This window comes from Gopherus flavomarginatus, chromosome 2, assembly GCF_025201925.1.
Source record: "Gopherus flavomarginatus isolate rGopFla2 chromosome 2, rGopFla2.mat.asm, whole genome shotgun sequence".
Taxonomy (NCBI): Eukaryota; Metazoa; Chordata; order Testudines; family Testudinidae; genus Gopherus; species Gopherus flavomarginatus.
In genome coordinates, this window is record NC_066618.1 from 274283676 (window position 1) to 274299875 (window position 16200).

The window sequence follows — 16200 nt, forward strand, 5'->3', positions numbered from 1 at the left end:
AATAGAAATGCCTTTCAGCTATTTAGCTTCGAGTATAAGATGCTTATGCCTTGTATGCCATCAGCACTAAACACGGATAGTGAGTCAATAGGCTGCTAAATCATGGTATAAAAATGCTTTTCAGCCTCTGATTCTTGTTTTAAAAAACATGATTCCAATGAGCTGGTTAAAACTTTTTTCTGATCAGCTGAAATGAAATCTGTGTGTGTATGGCAAAGATATTTCAATAGATAACCACGAGATTGAAGGCACCATGGTATAACCAGTATTTAACATTGCTATAGGGCTTCAGAGTCCCAATTTCAGGCTCAGAATCTGGCTCTGAGGAGTTCTTTGGGGAGGGGCCAGTTTTGGGGGCCTGACTCTACTGCAGAGGACCTTTGGTTCCTATCGCTAAAAACAGGATAGCAAAAAGTTGTAGGCAAAATATGCTGGGACTGACCCACTGAAGTCAGTGGGAACTGCAGCTACGCTACCGGATTTGGTCATGTCTTTATCCATCACTTTATTTCAAATGTTCAAAGTTTCACTGATGTTCAGTGAAACATCTCTGTCTTTAATTTAAAGGGGCATTGAAGGAATTAAAGAAAACAGAAAATAACAGCCACTCGTGTGATTAACTCAGTTGCAAGGAGATCTGTTTTTGCTCATTCATTCAGTGTTTGTTTGTTTATTTTGCTGTTGCACTGAATAACCAGCCAAAATACTTTACCTTAAGTGGCTCTCATGAGTAAATACATCCATTATTCTTAGGAGTCCATCCACAGAGCCTACAGACAACAAGACCATCTTTGCAGGCGCTCTTTGGATATCAGTTAGGAAGCAGGAGTGACAATAAGTCCAGCTGCTGCTTGTTGCTAATTACTTTTATTTCTGAACATTGGAAAAACATATTAAGCAAATCAACAGAATAGCTGTAAGCGAATATATTTTTGTAACTTTTCCTAATCCTGATTAATGCTCTACATAGCAGTTTGGTGTCCCACGCTAACCTCCTTCTCTGTAACATGAGGATAAAAGATAATTAAGAATTTACAGTATATCTTGTGCTTACCCATTGCAATAGAGGGGAAAAAAATCTTTAAAACACTGGAATGTAACTGATTACCAATTGTTGGACTGGCGTTTCACTGATTACCCTGCCGCAATTTAAAATAATGGATCCCATTAGCAGAAGGTGTACGTGAAAGGTAACATAAGGTCATCTTAATGTTATTACACTTAAGATTCATTTTTCAAGCAGAGAAAACCTATTTAAACCCTCCGCTAGGGTCACCAAGTAAAGGAACAAGGAAACTAGCTTCCATATAGCAAAGGCTAGCAGAAGCACTTGAAGGAAAGTGGTAATGGTATAAACTAGAACTGCCTCAGCTTTCAGACAGCCAAATTTGGATGAAGCCTACCCATTTGCCAAAGTATTTGGATTCGTGCATTCTGCTCAAGTCTTGGCCTGACTTTCAGATTTCTCAGTTACATATCATATCTCTATGTAAGGACAGCAAATTCTCTCTCTCTGTGTATAGATATATTTTTCCCTCTCTTTCCTTTTCCAGAGAAAATGGAATAAAAGGGAGAGAGAGAGGAGGAGGCCGGGGGGAGGGAGGTGCGTGCAAAATCAGTCATATCCATCCATATTTCTCTGAAAGTTCCAAGGTGATGTCTGGCTTCAGGTACTTACTCAAACCGTTCATTCCCATTCCCCTCATGCCCTCTGTGTTTTACTTTCTAACCCATATGTTCCCTGCCAGCACAAAAATCACAAGGAAGAGGACAAAGCAACACTAAAACACTTCAGTTCTAATAGAGCTGTGGAATCCAACTTTACTCTTCCCACAAGCAGTAGTGCAGAGTCAGCAGGGCTGGGGTTAAAAAAACATCCTCAGACCTATGGCTCCCAGGCAGATACACAGAGGGATGACTCACATTCAGCATTCTCCTGTAGCAGGCCCTCTTTAGGATGGAAAAAATAGTTTAGTGACTAGAGCAGTGGACTTGAACTCAGGAGTCCAGGTCCCATTCCCACCTCAGCCACAGATGTAAATGAAAGTTACAAGCCTAAATACCTTTGAGGATCTGAGCCTTTTATGGATTAAACTGAAATAAATCCCATTAGTAAGGATCACTAGTCTAAAGTATCTAAAAATCAAAACTCTTTTTAGTTAATTGTTTAATTCATTCATGAATGTCAACAATTATCAGTAGAGTTCTGTCTTAAATTACTGGCCATGCTAACAGGCTATGACCAAAATGACAATAGGGATTCAGTTAATCTCTTCAGTACAATTAAATTTATGCTTCTTTTCCATTATTGTTTAAAACAGCCAGAAAATATAAAAGAAGCTGGTAAGAGGAAGCTTGATTTTGTTAAATGTCAGTATTTCTTAAATACGTTGTTGTTGTAGCAGTGTTGGTCCCAGGATATTAGAGACAACTTAACTCATGTTAGAACTTGAAGGATTGAGACTACCCAAAAGAAAGAGTGGAGAATGCACTTAAAACTGTCCTAGATAGTAACCATGTGTGGGTATGTCTACACTACGGGATTATTCCGATTTTACAGAAACCGGTTTTGTAAAACAGATTGTAAAAGGCGAGTGCACGCGGCCACGCTAAGCACATTAATTCGGTGGTGTGCGTCCATGGTCCGAGGCTAGCGTCGATTTCTGGAGCGCTGCACTGTGGGTAGCTATCCCGTAGCTATCCCATAGTTCCCACAGTCTCCCCCACCCATTGGAATTCTGGGTTGAGACCCCAATGCATGATGGTGAAAAAACAGTGTCGCGGGTGATTCTGGGTAAATGTTGTCACTCATTCCTTCCTCCGTGAAAGCAACGGCAGACAATCATTTCGCGCCCTTTTTCCCTGGATTGCCCTGGCAGATGCCATAGCACGGCAACCATGGAGCCCGTTCAGCTTTTTTTTACTGTCACTGTATGTCTACTGGATGTTGCGAACAGATGCGGTACTGCAGCATTACACAGCAGCATTCATTTGCCTTTGCAAGATAGCGGAGACGGTTATCAGTTGTTCTGTACCGTCTGCTGCTGTCATGGGTGCCCCTGGCTGAAGTCAGCTGGGGGCGCAAAGACAAAAATGGGAATGACTCCCTGAATCAATCCCTCCTTTATGGTATCTAAAAATAGAGTCAGTCCTGCCTAGAATATGGTGCAAGTGTACTAGAGAACCAGTGTACCAGAGAACCAGAGAGCACAGCTGCTCTGTGTCAGATCCCGCAGAAATGATGAGCTACATGCCATTCTAGGGGGTGCCCCTGCAACAACCCCACCCATTGCTTCCCTGCTCCCCCAACCCTCCTGGGCTACCGTTGCAGTGCCCCCCCCATTTGTGTGATGAAGTAATAAAGAATGCAGGAATAAGAAACACTGACTTGTTAGTGAGATAAAATGAGAGGGAGGCAGCCTCCAGCTGCTATGATAGTCCAGGCAGGACATTAAGCGGTGAGGGGGAGAGAAGCCCAGCATGCCACTGCTATGATAGTCCAGGCAGTACAGAATCTTTTCTTTACACATGAAAGGGAGGGGGCTGATGGAGCTCAGCCCCCAGTTGCTATGATGAAGACAGTTACCAGCCATTCTGTACCATTGACTGGGAATGACCAGAAGTCATTACCATTTTTACCTAGGCGCCCCCAGCCGACCTCACCTGAGGCCAGCCAGGAGCACTCACGGGCTGATGATGACGACAGATATCAGTCATATTGTACCATCTGCCACAGGGGAGGGGAGGGGAGGGGAGGGGAGAGGATACTGCTGTTCACTGCCGCAGCATCGCGTCTACCGGCAGCATGCAGTAGACATACGGTGACATTAAAAAAAGTCAAGAAACAATTTTTTTCCCTTTTCTTTCACGGGGGGAGAAGGGGGTAAATTAACAAGCTATACCATGAACCACCCCGGACAATGAGTTTGACCCTACAGGCATTGGGAGCTCAGCCACGAATGCAAATACTTTTCGGAGACTGCTGGGGACTGTGGGATAGCTGGAGTCCTCACTACCCCCTCCCTCCCTCCATAAGCATCCGTTTGATTCTTTGGCTTTCCGTTACACTTGTCACATAGCACTGTGCTGTGGACCCTGTATCATAGCCTGAAGATTTTTTTCAAATGCTTTGGCATTTCGTCTTCTGTAACGAAGCTCTGATAGAACAGATTTGTCTCCCCATACAGTGGTCAGATCCAGTATCTCCCGTACGGTCCATGCTGGAGCTCTTTTTGGATTTGGGACTACACCGCCACCCGTGATGATCAGAGCTCCACGCTGGGCAAACAGGAAATGAAATTCAAAAGTTCGTGGGGCTTTTCCTGTTTACCTGGCCAGTGCCTCCGAGTTCGGATTGCTGTCCAGAACAGTCACAATGGTGCACTGTGGGATACCGCCCGGAGGCCAATACCGTCGATTTGTGGCCACACTAACCCTAATCCAATATGGTAATACTGATTTCAGCGCTACTCCTCTCGTCGGGGAGGAGTACAGAAACGGGTTTAACGAGTCCTTTATGTCGATATAAAGGGCCTCGTTGTGTGGACGGGTGCAGCGTTAAATCGGTTTAACGCTGCTAAAATCGGTTTAAACGCGTAGTGTAGACCAGGCCTGTAAGAAACACTGGAGAAACAAGGTGTGTGAGGTAATATCTTTTATTGGACCAACTGCTGTTGGTAAAAAAGAGAAGCTTCAGAGCTCTGTGTAAGCATGACAGTCTGTCTATCTCACCAACAGAAGTTGGCCCAATAAAAGATATTACCTCACCCATCTTGTTTCTCCAGTGTTCCTTACAGATGATTACTACATAGTACAATTTCAAGTGCATTCTTCACTCTTTTGGGTATTCTCAATCCTTCAAGTTCTAAATTCCATAGCAGCTACAAGCCTCTGTGTACATTTAGTATACAACATTTATTAAAGGCCTTCTGGGGTTTTCCATTATAAAATGTATTCCTAGGTAGTTTTTAAGTAAATATGGCGTCTACATAGCCTCAACCATTTTGACTTTAGATGTGCAAAACATCTGTATCTTTATTTTGCTCTTATAAATCATTATTAAGAGAATTCATTAGAGCATTCACTGGGTATTCTATAAAATATCACCTGTAGGTGGGGGAAGGTTTTTGCCTTGTTTTTACTTGCTTTTATACAGCAACTCCTCGCTTAACGTTTTAGTTATTTTCCTCAAAAATGTGACTTTAAGCGAAATGATGTTAAGCAAATCCAATTTCCCCATAAGAATTAATGTAAGTAAGGAGATTTAGGTTCCAGGGAAATTTTTTTCACCAGACAAAAGAGTATATGAGACATATATATACACACTCACCCACACACACACAGTGTAAGTTTTAAACAATTTAGTACTATTCACAGTGATGATGATTGTGGAGCTTGGTTGAGACGGGTGAAGTAAAAGTGTGGGCTATTTCCCAGGGCGTGCCTTACTGCTAAATGATGAACTAGCAATTGGCTGAGCCCTCAAGGGTTAACACATTGTTAATGTAGCCTCAACTCTGCAAGGCAGCACGAATGGAGGGAGGGGAGACTGCATGGCAGACAGACACACACACTGTGTGTGTGAGAGAGAGATGCACATTGCCCCTTTAAGTACACTGACCCCACTCTAAGTACACTGCCTTTTTAAATAAATCAGCAAGTTGAGAAAGCAGCTCCTGCCAGCAAGCTCCCTCCATCCTGAGCCCTGTCATGTTCTCCTCTCCCCTCAGCTCTTTGGAAATGGGGTAAGCGGTGCAGGAGCAGGGAGGAGGGGGACACCTAGACATTAGTCCCCCTCTTTCTCCCCCCACCCCCGCACAGCAAGCAGGGGGCTACCTGGTGCAGCTTCAAGGCAAAGGGCAGGAGCAGCACATGGCAGTGGGGGGAGGGGCAGCTGAACTACGTGGCAATTGATAGCCTGCTGGGCAGCTGCTACACAGGGAACTTATGGGAGCAGGAAACTGATAGGGGGCTGCCAGTTCACCCTGGTTCCAAGCGCCCACCAGCTAGCTCCAACGAGTGCTCTTCCTGCAAGCAGTGGACAAAGCAGGCGGCTGCCAAACTACGTTATAAGGGAGCATTGCACAACTTTAAACGAACAAGTTCCCTAATTAATCAGAAACGTAACAACGAAACATTAACTGGGACAACTTTAAGTGAGGAGTTACTGTACTGGATCACCCTTCTTTCGTGTTCTGGTGTTTTAGAATTTTTAACTCCCCCTTAGTCTAATAATAACAGCAAGGGAGTCAGCATCAGAACTCCTGGATTCTATTCTTGGCTTTGCAACCTTAGCTAAGTCACTTAATGGCTCAGATTCCCCATCTGAAAGATGGGCAGTGTTTGGAGATTTCATATTTTTAATATGTTTAGATCAAGCTGAAAATCACTTTACAAAGGCAATTTATTTATAACACATTTCTGGTAGATATTTGAATTTATGTCGCCTTTATTTAAGTCTCTAACTCTTGATGATGTTATGACCTTTTTAGAGTTTTTCATTTTTTAATTGTTATAGGATGCCTGCACCGCTTGTTTCTTTTTTATGGACGAGTACAAAGATTTTTTTCAGTGTTTTTAAATCTAAGAGGGTGTTTTTATTTGATTTTCCTGACCCAGTATACCTTCCCTCACAACTTTACTCGCTTTTCTCTTTTCCAAATCCAATCCTGAATTCTTTATTATGGCAAATGGCTTAGACTATTTTTCTGATTTAACAGAATAGCAGTCTACCAAGGAATCCATAGTATCTACCAGTTACTCTCTTTATCTATTCTAGAAAGTGAATTCTACCTGTAGGAACTAATGCACACTAATGCACTACATGCACATAACAGGCTCAAACTCAACACTCAAGGGTTCATGGTATAAGTTCAGCCTCTGCATCCATGAAATCCTTGGCTTCTGGTGTGACTGTTGATTAGGGTGCACATGGTCAGGGTGATTTCTCAAAAACTGACTTTTGTCTACTTGCAACTGGACCAAGCAATGAAGTTGGAGCATCAGATGTTAATCAATCTTCATTTCTGATTACCTGGGTCACATTTCAGTCACTAACCAGGAGGTGAAAGGCTGTAGATCCCTTACCAATCCCTTGTACTATCCAGTTTTCCATTTGCCAATTACTCTTAATCTTCTAATCCTAAAATATTTTCTAATGCTCCTGTTTATCCAGTTGCTTTGAACAATATAGCATCCAGAACATTTTAACAAACCCACACTTATGACGTTCTTCATGTCATGCAGGCCAGGACAGATTCTTAGCTTTAATGCTTGTTTCTATAAAACCACATTACCAGTTCCTTAAACTCTGATAGGAAAAACTACCTCTCACAACATAGGAGAATCTTTAGGGTATATCTACCCTTTGAATTATGCACTCAACAGCTATTAATGCATGTGCAGGAAGAATCGAGCTGTGTTAGCAATGCAAAGAGCCAATGTAGTCCCCAAGCTTTCTGTGTTATTTGCATCTCTTAAGCAAGTATCTATGGGAGTCACAGGCCTTGGCTACACTGGTGCTTTACAGCGCTGCAACTTTCTTGCTCAGGGGTGTGAAAAAAACACCCCCTGAGCGCTGCAAGATACAGCGCTGTAAAGCGCCAGTGTAAACAGTGCCGCAGTGCTGGAAGCGTGGCTCCCAGCTAAACCCCATCAGGATGTGGAGTACGTACAGCGCTGGGAGAGCTCTCTCCCAGCGCTGGTGCTGCGACCACACTCGTACTTCAAAGCACTGCCGCAGCAGCGCTTTGAAGTTTCAAGTGTAGCCATACCCACAGTCACTTGAAATAAGCATGCTCTTCTCAGGATTCACTCCATTCCTATTAAAGTCAATGGGAGATTTGGCACAGACTTTAAAAGATAGTAAGATCAAGGGCTTGGCTTCACTGGAGAGTTGCAGCACTGGTGGTGGGTTTACAATGCTGCAACTTACTCACCGTCCACACTTGCAAGGCACATACAGCGCTGCATCTCCCTGGCTGCAGCGCTGGCTGTACTCCTGCTCTGCCTGGGGTATAAGGATTGCAGCACTGGTGATGCAGCACTGCTCCACAAGTGTGGCCACCAAAAGCGCTGTAATTGGCCTCTGAGGTATTTGGAGGTATCCCAGAATGCCTGTTCAGCCACTCTGCTGTTTTGTTGTGAACTCCAGGCTCCCGGAGCTGCTTATCTAAAACACAAACACAGCTCGTTTGCTCGAGCAGAGGCAGGCAGGGGGATTTCTTTGGAATATTCACAGTTTGCTTGAAGAGAGAAGCAACACGGTGGGCGGGGGAGGGGAGAGTCCGTTTTGGAGCAGCTGCTTATCTGGCCTGAAGGCTATTTGCATTTAGTGAATAAGAGAGGGGTGGGGGAAGGGGTCGAAACTTTTAAAATGATTGAAGGTTGGTGCTGTGTATCTTCTAGTCCTTAGAACTTGCAAGGCAGGGAGCTGACACAGTGTCATCTCCAAAAATCCACTCTCCCTGTCTCCCCCACGGTCCCTGTCACACTCCACCCCACCCCCCTCTTTTGAAAAGCACGTTGCAGCCACTTGAACACTGGGATAGCTGCCCATAATGCACCACTCCCAACAGCGCTGCAAATGCTGCAAATGTGGCCACACTGCAGCGCTGGTAGCTGTCAGTGTGGCCACACTGCAGCGCTTTCCCTGCACAGCTGTACGAAGACAGCTGTAACTCCCAGTGCTGTACAGCTATAAGTGTAGCCATGGCCCAAGCTTTTTGTTTAAAAAAAAAAAAAGAAAAAAGGTGATGGAACCACAATAGTTTTTAATTGAAGGCCATCAGGCCAGATTCTGTTAAAACAATGGAAGCCAGCGGCTCTCAGAAACTCGGTTTGCATTTAAAGTACTGTACATCAATACTTAACACCAGAGAAAATATAACACACCATGCCATTCTTCATACCCTTAACATATATTTTAAAATGACAGGACAGATCTTTGGCTGTTGTAAGTTAACATAGCCCCATTAACTTCAATGTAGCTACACTGACTTATACCAATGTGCTACACTAATTTACACCAATGAAGGATCTGGCCTCATAATTTTAGAAAGCTTTATTTTCTGTGCTTTTCTTCTTTTTTTGTTGTTTTGTTTTTTGTTTTTGTCTTATATCTAAGTGTCTCCTTTATTTTTATAACTTTTACCAGCTCTCTTCATCAACAGACATAATACACCACTGGCGATCACTAGCATAAGGACTAAAATACAAGCAATACATCAAAAAAGGAGAGACGTTAACAGAGCCCGTCCCAGAACACTGAAAATGATACTCCAATCTATAGCACTTTTCTACGACTGTAACAATAACCTTTGTTTGAACTAAAAATGCTGATCTAAATATCTGTTCTACAGCTGGTGGAATTTGTCCTCAAATGCTTTGACTGACAAAGACTGAGGGGATCATAAAGATATCAGTTTAGACTGCGTCTTACTTTGGGGCACAATGTCTCAAGGTCTGGCAGTTCTAGAACGTATAGCTATTTTAGATCAAAATAATCATTTTTAGAATTTACTATCTTAAGCACTATATATTTAGAAAGCTCCCAGCAGATAGCCTACTATATGCAGAGATTCCATTTGAGCTAATACTGGATATGTGTTTTGAAGATGCAAACATTTTGAATCAGACTGCAACACCCTAACTAGTATGAGTGAGCACTCACAAGAGAAGTCCAATTGATTTCAACAGGTCTATTTGTGTAGATACCTGTGTATAAAAGGGAGAATTTATTTTTTAATATTACCCTTGTCAGTGTTACCAAGTGCTTATTTATATGCACAAATACAACATTTTGTATTAAATCTCAAGAAAATAACTAATACGTCACTTGTTCTGTTCATAAGAACATAAGAACGGCCATACCGGGTCAGACCAAAGGTCTATCTAGCCCAGTATCTGTCTACCGACAGTGGCCAATGCCAGGTGCCCCAGAGGGAGTGAACCTAACAGGCAATGATCAAGTGATCTCTCTCCTGCCATTCATCTCCATTTTCTGATGAACAGAGGCTAGGGACACCATTCTTTACCCTTCCTGGCTAACAACCATTTATGGACTTAGCCACCATGAATTTATTCAGTTCCCTTTTAAACATTGTTATAGTCCCAGCCTTCACAACCTCCTCAGGTAAGGAGTTCCACAAGCTGACTGTGCGCTGTGTGAAGAAGAACTTCCTTTTATTTGTTTTAAACCTGCTACCTATTCATTTCATTTGGTGACCCCTAGTTCTTGTATTATGGGAATAAGTAAATAACTTTTCCTTATCCACTTTCTCAACATCACTCATGATTTTATATACCTCTATCATATCCCCCCTTCGTCTCCTCTTTTCCAAGCTGAAGAGGCCTAGCCTCTTTAATCTTTCCTCATATGGGACCCTCTCCAAACCCCTAATCATTTTAGTTGCCCTTTTCTGAACCTTTTCTAGTGCTAGAATATCTTTTTTTGAGGTGAGGAGACCACATCTGTACACAGTATTCGAGATGTGGGCGTACCATGGATTTATATAAGGGCAATAATATATTCTCAGTCTTATTCTCTATCCCCTTTTTCATGATTCCTAACATCTTGTTTGCTTTTTTGACCGCCTCTGCACACTGTGTGGACATCTTCAGAGAACTATCCATGATGATGCCAAGATCTTTTTCCTGACTCGTTGTAGCTAAATTAGCCCCCATCATATTGTATGTATAGTTGGGGTTATTTTTTCCAATGTGCATCACTTTACATCTATCCACATTAAATTTCATTTGCCATTTTGTTGCCCAATCACTTAGTTTTGTGAGATCTTTTTGACGTTCTTCACAATCTGCTTTGGTCTTAACTATCTTGAGTAGTTTAATATCATCTGCAAACTTTGCCACCTCAGTTTACCCCTTTCTCCAGATCATTTATGAATAAATTGAATAGGATTGGTCCTAGGACTGACCCTTGGGGAACACCACTAGTTACCCCTCTCCATTCTGAGAATTTACCATTAATTCCTACCCTTTGTTCCCTGTCTTTTAGCCAGTTCTCAATCCATGAAAGGCTCTTCCCTCTTATCCCATGACAGCTTAATTTACGTAAGAGCCTTTGGTGAGGGACCTTGTCAAAGGCTTTCTGGAAATCTAAGTACACTATGTCCATTGGATCCCCCTTGTCCACGTTTGTTGACCCCTTCAAAGAACTCTAATAGATTAGTAAGACACGATTTCCCTTTACAGAAACCATGTTGACTATTGCTCAACAGTTTATGTTTTTCTATGTGTCTGACAATTTTATTCTTAACTATTGTTTCGACTAATTTGCCCGGAACCGATGTTAGACTTACATGGTGATGTACTACCGATGTCAGACTTCATGGTGGTGAACTGTGGCTAACCTAAGTGGGGTCATCCTTAAATTTTTGAAAACCTAAAGTCATGACTGTTGGAAACTAAATACCGAGGGAAGCAGGATTCCCAGATAATATGCACAGTAAGTAGACATACCAGACTGCTGTTCCACTTCAGCCTACTGTTCATTTGGACTCATTCTAGATTTTTTCTGACTTTCATGGAATAAATCAAATTACTGAAATGCAATGGGAAATATGGGGTGCCAGCCAGACCTGCACAAAAAGAATTCTAACAGAGGACACTTGGGAAGGAAGAGAAAGGTCCACTAGCTTCTATGGCAACTATAGAGAACAGTAGATTCATCAGAGCCAACCCCTGCTGTGTTCTGGATATACTCTTGAGGTGTTCAGAGCACCCAGATCCAACTGGAGCACATTTCAGTGTCACGCCATTCAGCTATCAGAGAAAGACCCCAACCATGGAACAAGTTCCTTGTGGTGAGATCCGTGGCACCTGTGCAAAGTGCCATTTGAATCAACAGATTTCCACACCGTTCTTGGGACCATCTGCACAGAACTCATTGCAGTATCAGGCCAAAAGTGACTATTTTCAGTTCTAACCTATGTGCAGTATTTTTAGGCAAACCTAATCTTTCAAACAGGAGAAACAAAAGTATCACTTTGGTCATTCATAGGAAACTGAATCCGTTCAACTGATACCATAGGGCTACCAAGACGTACGTTAGCAAAACAGGAGATCACAAAGTGAAAAGAAATGAAGATGCTAATGAGCGCACAAAGAACTCTTATCCAGCTGGAAGCTAAGATTTCTCAGTCAATAATCAAATCTTAGAGTTGGGGGGGGGCATATCCAAAGGCGATAGCGTATATGAGTTTGTACAGAATTTGCTCCTGGAAACAGCATATCAGGACACATTCATGCACAGCAATTCTTAACCAGACCAATGAACAAAGTATCACTTCCATATTTTAGGGTCTGGTTTTGGAATAACTGAGCTAAATGCCAATAAACCCAACAAAATCAAATGTAGATCAGTTTCTCTAAACACAAGAGAATGTTAAAATCCAGTTAAACAAAAGTTTTCATTAACTGATATTAACAAGCAACATAAAATCAGTGAATTTACAGGTAGCTCACCTAATGAGCAAGATGAATTTGAAAAGGGGTCAGTTAAGCAATGTATTCTGCTCATCATTCACATCCACAAAAATGCAGATGCTTTAATCATTATTATTTACTCTTTAAATGCTAATAACAAATATCAGAATCAGAAGCAGATTCCTCTTGAAAGTGGACTATGCTACTAACACAAGTGTGATCACTGTAGTTATTTATGCCTCCAGTATAGATTCTGAACATATTTGTAAAGATTCTTTTGTGAAAACTGCCAGAGCTACTAGTGGAAGCCATAATGATCAGTAGGGATATCAGTTACATTTATATCTCCACGAACTGATCAAGCCCTCTTCCTCTTAACTCCACAGCTTCCCACCTAATCAATCTATTAATGACATTTAAGAGTGGAGACTAGAATAGAAGAGATTACTAATAATAGAACTACTGGTTCCTACTGGATTGAATCCTAGTTACACCAGCACTGACCTCATCCCTAATCACACCACATACCTTTAATGTGAGAAACAGGTCTGCTCCCAGCCTCTGATTAGTCTGTAGGATGGTCACACAACAGAATACTTCTTCTCGATGCATCAGATAACAATTAGGGAACACTTTCAATAGCTTCTTATTAACCAATGAAACTTGTCTCCTCAGTCAGAGCTGTGTGCAGTGGTAATATCCACATGGGAAAAAAAAACTAAACAGACTAAAGCTGGATAAGTTCCCCACATGCTTGCAGAGCTATAGAACAAGTACAAAATGGCTATCAAGGCTAGTGGAGATTAGCAAAATTAGAGGAGAAAGTAATGAAATGGAAATTAGCAAAACTGAGCACTCCACTTATCTCATGGGAAGATATCACTCTGATAACAGCATAAAGCGGATAAGGCCCTGTCTGGCAAAACAGCAATGTGCTAACAAATGTTTTCTAAAATCCATACTGGATTAACCTCCCAGAAACTGCTCAACAGAATGTACCCAATCCTATAAAACCAGACGTATCTCAATGAACTAAAGAAAAAGGGGGGAGGGGACAAAACGTGTAAAAATTGCCTCTCCAAATTACATCTCGTCTATAAAGAAGACAAAGACATCTTCCCCTCATTAAATATTCTAGATACGTCAAAGCCTACACAGTAGTAAGACCACAAGGTTCTATTGTCTGAATTGTGTTCATCCTTATTTCTCAAAATCGCTCAGTTTTACAAGAAAAAATAAAGGAGTTTGTGTATCTGGACTTGAACCCATATGTGCACCTGTATTTCGGGGATGAAAGTAGAATAATAAAAACGTATTTCTAAAAGGTTGCACAGAGGCAGATGTTGCTCATGTGGTATCTTTCAAAACAGATTTGATTTTTTTTTCCCGCCACAAGCCCTTGCAAACCTAGTCCTTATCAGTCTAAACACTGATACTGTATTTTTCTCTATTCTCTTTCCTTTTTCTATGGTGTGTTTGTGGGGGTGAGGGATTGTTTTTGTTTAATGATTTTTCTAAATAGGCCTTATATACACAGAGTTCAAGAGTCAGTAGCAACCTCCACTGGTAAAACTTTCATATACCTCAAAGCCTGACTATGAACCAGATCAAATATGTGAGGCTGTGCTAATACCCACCCTCTAGCTTCTGTCCTCGTCTTCCTTGCCTAAAACTTCATAAATCCCTAACTACCTCCATCCTAACAACAAAAAAACAGTTTGTTAAATGCAGTTGCATCAATAAATCAGCCCTTAATCCCATTCCACTAGCATTTCAAATTAATTTTGATTACAGAGGGGTTGTTGTTTTTACTGCAGACCATATCAGAATTTTAAGATTGTTTTGATGAACTGCTACTATTCATATGGAGTTCCTCTTTCTTAGAATGTAGGAGTCTTTGACTGACAACCAATTTCCAATAAAATGGTATTCAAGCTCTAATTAATACAATTCCATTCTCTTGTATTAGACTTCAATATTTTCCCAAGTCCTTGTGAAACAGACATGGCCGCAACACAAACGTTTTTGGGTGCAAAAGGTAATTTCAGATGTTCTTTTCATGTGTTTATGAATGTAGCAAAGCTTTCCGAATTGTGAAGCATGAAAATATTAATCAGTTACATATCTTCTGACATGTTCTGCATAAACATCTGGTGTATGTGCAAGTGATGAAGTATAGTATTTGGCACAGAGGTTTATTTAATCTTCTCTTTCCAAATTGGGCAGAGAAAATTAGCACTCTTTAAAAAGTTACGTTTCCAGATCCAATTGTTCCTTTAAAATCGGCAGCACTGTATAGGCTGTCTGTTCTATTTTAGAACATGTTTCTGGGCTGAGAAAAGACTGATCTTAACTGATTGTCTATGTGCTGTTTCCTATCGCTTTTTCTCTTTCCTGCAGTATCTTACTACCAGAGCTTGGTAGACAAGTATAGCCTAGGTTCAGCTGTTTTACTTCTGGTTCTATCAGTTCAAACTGAGATAGCTCGCACATCTGTTTTATTTCTGAAAATACTGCATAGGAAAAGTGTCCAGCTCATTCTCATCAAACATAAACTTTTCTATAAATAACCAAGGACCTAACGAAATAATTGTTTGGGGAAAATGAAAGTGTGTTTGGAAACTCAAATTCCTCTGTGCTGTATGCCTTAGCTGTCCCTGTGTGAACATATTTCTGACAGAATGGATCAGTTGCTCTAAGATGCTGTCCCTGGAGTCAGCAAACTGAAACTATAACAGAAAATCCAGGTATTAACATCATATTATGTGCTAATTATAAACCATCATTTCACATTGACGTTATTCACATCTATCCTCTTTTATCTAAATCACGTATTTGCTTTCTAATCACAGTTTGACAGGAGACAGCGTCTGACACAAGACGGTGAAGTGATCTTTTAATAAGACAGCAGTTCAAAGACTGTAGTTTTTATGCATAATAATGATCTTGATTTGATTTGCTGCTCCATAAAAAGATTTTCTACAGGAAAAAAAAGTTAAGTAGCTTAAAAAGCTACAAGTGCTTGAGTAGTGGTCCTGTTTCTAAGTATTCCTTAAGGTGAGATGTTTGTCATCTTGACCTCCTATCTGAATTGTCTCCTTGTAACAACAGTAGTCGCTGCAGGTATTACTAAATATTTCTTCTACCTGCACTTCTCTCTCTCTTTTATAATGTTTCTTGGAATTTTGTCTGGTAATTAGTACAAGGTCAGTGCAGCATGTCTGATGCAAACATGCTCCTGAAATTTGGTTGACAGTTGAACTCATTTTATTTGTGATCTCTGTTCCTAACTGATCCAAAAGATTTTTATTCCAAGTGATTTTGTAGGTCGAAGAATACACAGGCCTTCCAGTGCTTGTCACAGAGCATTCATAAAGGGGGTTAAAATATTTTTTTTTAAAATCAGTAAAATGTAGATTATTTTAAGATTATCAGGTTTTACACTAAGGAAATGTTAACATTAATGTCTGTCTGTCTAGGTTCAAATAACTAACAGTGGACAACATGAGACAATCTTTTAAATCCATTCTTTATGGTAAGAATGTACAATTTTTATCCTTCATATTGGACAATGCAGTAGCATCAATATTAAAAATTAGATGAAAAAAATTATTAGCTGAGGCAATAGCTCAACCTTTATATTCATTTTAATTTGAACTGCAGTGTGATTATTACTACTGATTGTTATTTTTACAGCCCGATCTTGGTTTCCCATTGTGCAGAAATATAATCCTGTTGCTCTAGCACTAGACCTCT

At 41.0% G+C, this 16200-nt stretch overlaps 1 protein-coding gene across 4 annotated transcripts in view; it reads right to left on the reverse strand.

Annotated features, from left to right (window-relative positions):
- The window catches only part of TRPS1 (transcriptional repressor GATA binding 1), a 270081-nt gene that overhangs the window by 203961 nt on the left and 49920 nt on the right, over positions 1 to 16200 (reverse strand). The gene's annotated exons all lie outside the window — the stretch shown is intronic.